The sequence below is a fragment of the Microcaecilia unicolor genome, chromosome 10, assembly GCF_901765095.1.
Source record: "Microcaecilia unicolor chromosome 10, aMicUni1.1, whole genome shotgun sequence".
NCBI classification, from domain to species: Eukaryota; Metazoa; Chordata; class Amphibia; order Gymnophiona; family Siphonopidae; genus Microcaecilia; species Microcaecilia unicolor.
This window is the reverse complement of record NC_044040.1, coordinates 73,853,274-73,859,273: the sequence shown is the minus strand read 5'-3', so window position 1 is coordinate 73,859,273 and position 6,000 is coordinate 73,853,274.

Below are 6,000 nucleotides of genomic sequence, written 5' to 3'. Positions count from 1 at the left end.
TGGTAGTGGGGGGGGGGGGGGGGGGGTAACCCAGGAGATATGGCCACCTGGTGATGCCACAGGCTAGGCTGTTATGAAAACCTTGACTAGGATGTTGCCATCTAATCTTAATTAGGATTCAGATGGGGTGCTGGGACTATTTGAAAGTTGTGTGGAAGTCATTTAGCTGTACTGAATAAAGCTGTGGCCTATTTTGCTACTACCATAAAGTGTTATTTGTTATGGTTTTAGGATTTTGTGAGTGTAGTAGAACACATGGGTGTTGGTGTAAATGCCTGTGTTATCAGACTTACATATCATCAGAATTATGCATAACTCAGTATATTCATTCCCTGCAATATAATTTTTACTATGATATAATATTTAAGCCAATTAGAATCTATATTTTACTTGCACAAAGGAATGAATCTTGCTAACAACTTATTAAAAGTTTGTTGAGCACTGTTGGTTGGTGTGTTGCTTGTCATCTCCACTGTTCCTGTGTTTAACAGCTTAGGGGGTCTTTTACAAAGCGTCGGTAAGCCCAACGCAGGCTTACTGAACGCTAAATTGGGACTAGCGCCAGACCATCGCGGCTGTTGGTAGTAATTTCACCCCAAGTGCGCACCATTTCTGGGGGAAAAAGAAAACCTCTGGAAATGGCTTGTGTGGCGGTAACCCGGTGGTAATCGGGCATCGCCGCACACTGTCCAGTTACCGCTGGGTTGCTGCGTGAGCCCTTATCACCACCTAAATGGTTGCCGGTAAGGGCTGTCTGCCGCATGTCCATGCGGTACGAGTTCTTTTACTCCATGGCTATGTTTGTCTGGGGCTTTTTATCCACTGTGGTAAAAAGGGCCCTGGCACGTGGGAAAAATGGCCCCCGCCACTAGTGTAGGGCACTTTTTCCCTCAGCTTGGTAAAAGGACCCCTCAGTGAGACATTATCTGTGTGTACCAAGTACAGGTTTTCACGCTTACGCTCGATTTCGGACAGCACCAGCGTTTATGCCTTTTACTCCAATGAAGACCCCTGAAGAAGGCCGTTTGGCCGAAACCCGGACCGTGTAGGGTCCTAATAAAACTTTTTTGGTGCTCTTACTCTTTGTGGTTTTTATCTGGTCTATTTTGGTTTTCTTCCGCTTTCTTTGTTGTTCCATGTAGAATTAGCACATATAGTAAAACACATTACAAAAAATAATTGTAGTAAAATCTTTGGGGATCTTTTACTAGAGACTAGAGCATATTATCTGCAGCAGGGCCCAAAGGAATAAAATGAATCCAGTGGCAGATAACATGTGCTAACCTTTAATAAAACACCCCCTTTGAGTGCTGTACAAACTATTGATGATAATGTATCATTTATTCTTGATAATAAATGATGATTCTTTCACATTAAATATGTCCTTTGAAGATTATATGAAACACCCAGTTAATAATATGCAAACCGGATGGTCTAATGAATACTAATAATGATGAACAATAGTAGCAATTTCAGGTAACAATTAAAAATATGAATAAAATTACATAACATGAAAATCAATTAAAACATGGGCTCAATAGCTTCTTTTGTTTAATCTACATGAAGTTGTACTGAAAAGGTTATGTGTAGTACAAAAAAATAAAAATGACATTAATAAGTTCAGTAATGTTGCATAATAAAGAAATGAATTCAAATACAATGCTCAAAATGTAATAACTTTTTCTGTGGAATAGTATGTTCATAAAATTATGGTATCTTTTTTTTTAACTCATTAACTATTTTTTTTTGTTGGCATATATGTCCTCATAAAATTTGTTTTATTTTTTTTTCTGTTTCCTAATTTGGGGACCCTTTTACTAAAGGTCATTAAGCCTTTACCTCCGGATTCTATATATGGTGCCCAGATTTGGGCATGTGCCTGAGATGTATATGCAATTTCATTGGCTAACAAGCTGTTAATAATCAATAATTGGATGCTAACAACCAATTAACATTAATTGGTACCAATTAGGATTAGAGTGAGCATCAGGCTTCATATGCTATTCTACAACGCTGGGTGCCAACATCTGATAGCTCATATCTCAAAATGGGATGCAGCCATGGGAGGAGCATGGGAATGTTAGGTGCATTACAAAAGTTGTGGATGTTGTTACTGAATAATGGGTCGGTGCGCCCAGTTTGGGCACCAGCATTTTCACCAGGTTTTATCAGGCATAAGTCTGGCACCCAAAGTTATGCATGTGACATCATCATGTGTGCACGGTTTGACAGAACAGTGTGTTTTAAACCTGTACAATTGCCTTTATTAACTCTTGAAGTGCATTTCTCTAGTTTGGTCAACAGGTGGTGCATGTTTTACGTTAAAGCATTTATAGAAAAGTGCATGCCTTCTTTTAGTTTCACTTAGTGAAGAAGTGAATGTACAGTACTGTGAGCAGTATATTTTTAAAACTTGTTGACTGGGCTCTATTTGGCCTGGAGTTTGAAATTACCCAGCAGTTGTTGCTGGCTGTTGCTTCAGTCTTATCCTGGGAGAAAAGAGAGACAGATCTCTCTGGTGAGGCTCAGTAAACAAACAGTTATATATCCTGATCTTCCCAGGTACTTTTCAGAAAAGTAAGCAAATGTTTTGTTAGTGTTATAATTGATCCATAGTTCAGTTGCCTGTTATTGTTTCCTAATTGCACTATTTTGTTCCACTGTTCGATTTTTAGAAGACAATAAACAATATATAGTTTATTACCTCTCTTTCTGGACTGATAAAGAATCCTAGTGGTTTGTATGTTGTGTCTGAGGTGCTTTCTGGGAACTGTGGGACCACTGAGTGTGTGGACCCAGTAACCTGGAAATCACTGGGGATAATTTGAGAGGGGGAGTCACCCAGAGGCAGTCATGATCCAATCGGCAGGAGGAGGGTGTAAGTGTAGAGCACAAGTGGCAGGTACAGGCTGACCTGAGCTGTGCTGAGGATAGACCCTGTGAGTGGCCGTGGGGTAACCCCAGACGGGTGGCTAGGCGTTTCATGACACACAGCAATAACGTTATAGGGAAACACATGCACAGAGGTCCCAAATTTTGGCCGGGAGCTAAGAGGCTTGGAAAATAGGGTTTTGGGGCTCCAGAAGGAAACTTTTAACTAAAATAAAGTGGGCACAGGACAGGAGGAGCCCAGAGAATAGGAGCTTGTTGGTGCCGTGATCATGATGCAATATGTCTGATTGCGCAATCACATGTGTGATGACACACATTTTTGTTTGAAAAGAGGCCCAAGTAATTCTGGGAGTTAGGGGAGCCAGAAAAAGCCCACTAGAAGCTTGAAAATGGCATTAAAGGAGACTGGCACTGATAACATTTTATAAATTAAACTATTTTAAAAGCTTAGGTATTGTTAAAATATTGAAGAACGGAGGTGTATAGAAGTGGTTTAGATGAGCTGTGACCTTCTCGTACAGTTTTAATTTCAAAATGCTAAAAAAGTCACACACGCATTTGAAGTTTACACGGGCCTTAAAAATTAAAATTTTTACAACAATTGGTGCAAAGCATGGCTGTAAGGTGTTGTATGATGTTTAGGAGTAAAAATGAGGAGGATTATAGTATATATGATTTTAAAGACGTTGGAAGCTGTGCAGGGTAGTGTGCAGCAAGCTGCTCCCATAGAATTCCAATGCAAGAATATGACTGGCTGCACAAGTCTCTAAGGACCCTGTTTCTAGGGACATCACAGAAGTCCATTGGGGAGAAATGGTTGGACTCTGAATAGGCAAGGTGTGTGCTTGAGAGTCTGTGAAAGTGAAGTGTGAAGTGAAAGAAAAGAAAATTTATTTGAGTAAATAGTAAAGAATTTTGATGAGTGAAGGTGAGAGTTAAAGTGTAACTGTGGTTAATAGGTTTTAAAACTAAACGCTTCATTTACAAAGCCGCTCTAGCGATTCCTGTGCGGCAAATGAGAGGAAGCCCATTCAATTCCTGTGAGCTTCCTCTCGTTTGCTAAGTGGGAATCACTAGTACGACTTTGTAAAAGAAGCCCTAAATTTTGGAAATTTTGTTAGAGAAGATATTGAGCCTTTGTGAAACTCTCTGGAACTTATTGCCGGAGAAGGTAGTGACGGCAGCTGGACTTGCTGAGTTTAAAGGGGGTCTGGATAGATTCCTGAAGGAAAAGTCCATTGATCGTTATTAAATTTTGGGTTTTTGCCAGGTTCTTGGGGCCTGGATTGACCACTGTCGGAGACGGAGTGCTGGGCTTGATGGACCTTGGGTCTTTTCCCAGCATGGCGGTGTTTATGTGCTTATGCTTATGTGCTAATCTTTTGATTCTTGTTTAGATTTAAAGAAGTTTGTGATTTATTTATTTATTATTTATTTATTACATTTGTATCCCGCACTTTGCCACTCATCGCAGGCTCAATGCAGCTTACATAGTAACAAGAGAATACAATCTGTAGTATCAGAATCAACAAAGGAGGTATGTGGTAGGACAAATGAACAAGGGGTAAATGGGATAAAAGAGGTATGAGAGAAAGGATAGGGATAGGTAAGGACGTAGAGCGATAAAGAAGAGGTAGGGGAAGAGTATGGAGGGTAAGAAGATTGGTAGGAGGTAATTTCTAAGTCGTTGTTAATGATAAGATGAACCAGAAATAGATGGGTTGCTTATGTTTGCTTATGGTAGGTCAAGTTGTTCGGGTAAATCTGTTTGAATAGATGGGTTTTCAATAGTTTCCTAAAGGAAAGGTACTCACTAATTGATTGAATGTATCTGGGTAGAGCGTTCCAGAGTTGGGATCCCAGGTAGGGGAAGTTAGATGCATGATATGTTTTATACTTTAGTCCTTTGCAATTGGGAAGGTGCAGGTTAAGGTATGATCGTGAAGATGTTGACCTGTTTCTGGATGGAAGATTTAAAAGATTGACCATGTAACTTGATGATACTCCATGGATGATCTTGTGGATTAGTGTGATGGCCTTAAAGTTGACTCATTCTCTAATAGGGAGCCAATGAAGTTTCATACGGAGAGGTGTTGCACTTTCGAATCTAGGCTTCCCATAAATGTCTAGCTGCTGTGTTCTGGGCAGTTTGAAGTTTCTTCATGATTTGGGCCTCACATCCAACGAAGATACTATTACAGTAATCAGCATGGGTGAGTACCGTGGATTGTACCAAATTGCAGAAGGTATTCAAGGGGAGATAAGGTTTCACACGTTTCACCATCCACATCATGTTGAACATTTTCTTGGTGATGGATGTTGCATGGTCTTCAAGGGATAAGTATTTATCCAATGTAACTCCAAGGACTTTCAGATTGTTGGATATAGGAATTGTGATATCAGGAGTGGTGAGAGTAGTTGGATGGAATGTGGAATATTGGGAGGAGAGGATTAAGCATTGAGTTTTGTCTTTGTTCAATTTCATTTTGAAAGCGTTGGCCCAAGAAGTTAGGATATTCATACCATTGGTTATTTTGTCGGAAATTTCTGCCAGGTTAGATTTGAAGGGAATAAATATGGTAACGTCGTCAGCATAGATAAAAGGGTTGAGACCATGTTTGGAAAGGGATTTAGCCAAAGGAATCATCATAAGGTTGAATAGAATTGGGGATAGGGGAGAACCCTGAGGCACACCGCAATCTGATGACCATGGAGATGATATTGCTGTAGATGACTTGACTCCTTTTTATAACATTGCCATCAATTCCCAACTTATCCAGAAGTCTAGTAAGAATACAATGGTCGACCATGTCAAATGCTCCAGACATATCAAACTGCAAAAGGAGTACGCTATTTCCGAATGATATTTCTTGCTTGAATCTGGATATTAAAGTAAGCAATACTGTTTCTGTACTATGGGTAGGACGGAAACCCGATTGAGATTCATGAAGGATGGAGAATTCCAACTTTAATAGTATAATATTTTAAAGACAACTTTTTAGAACAAAAATAAGTGAGATTTTCTCGAGAGTTTTTGAAGTAGAATTGACTGAGATATACATGATTGAATAATTTCAATTTTAATGTTATAATATTTAAAAAAAGACA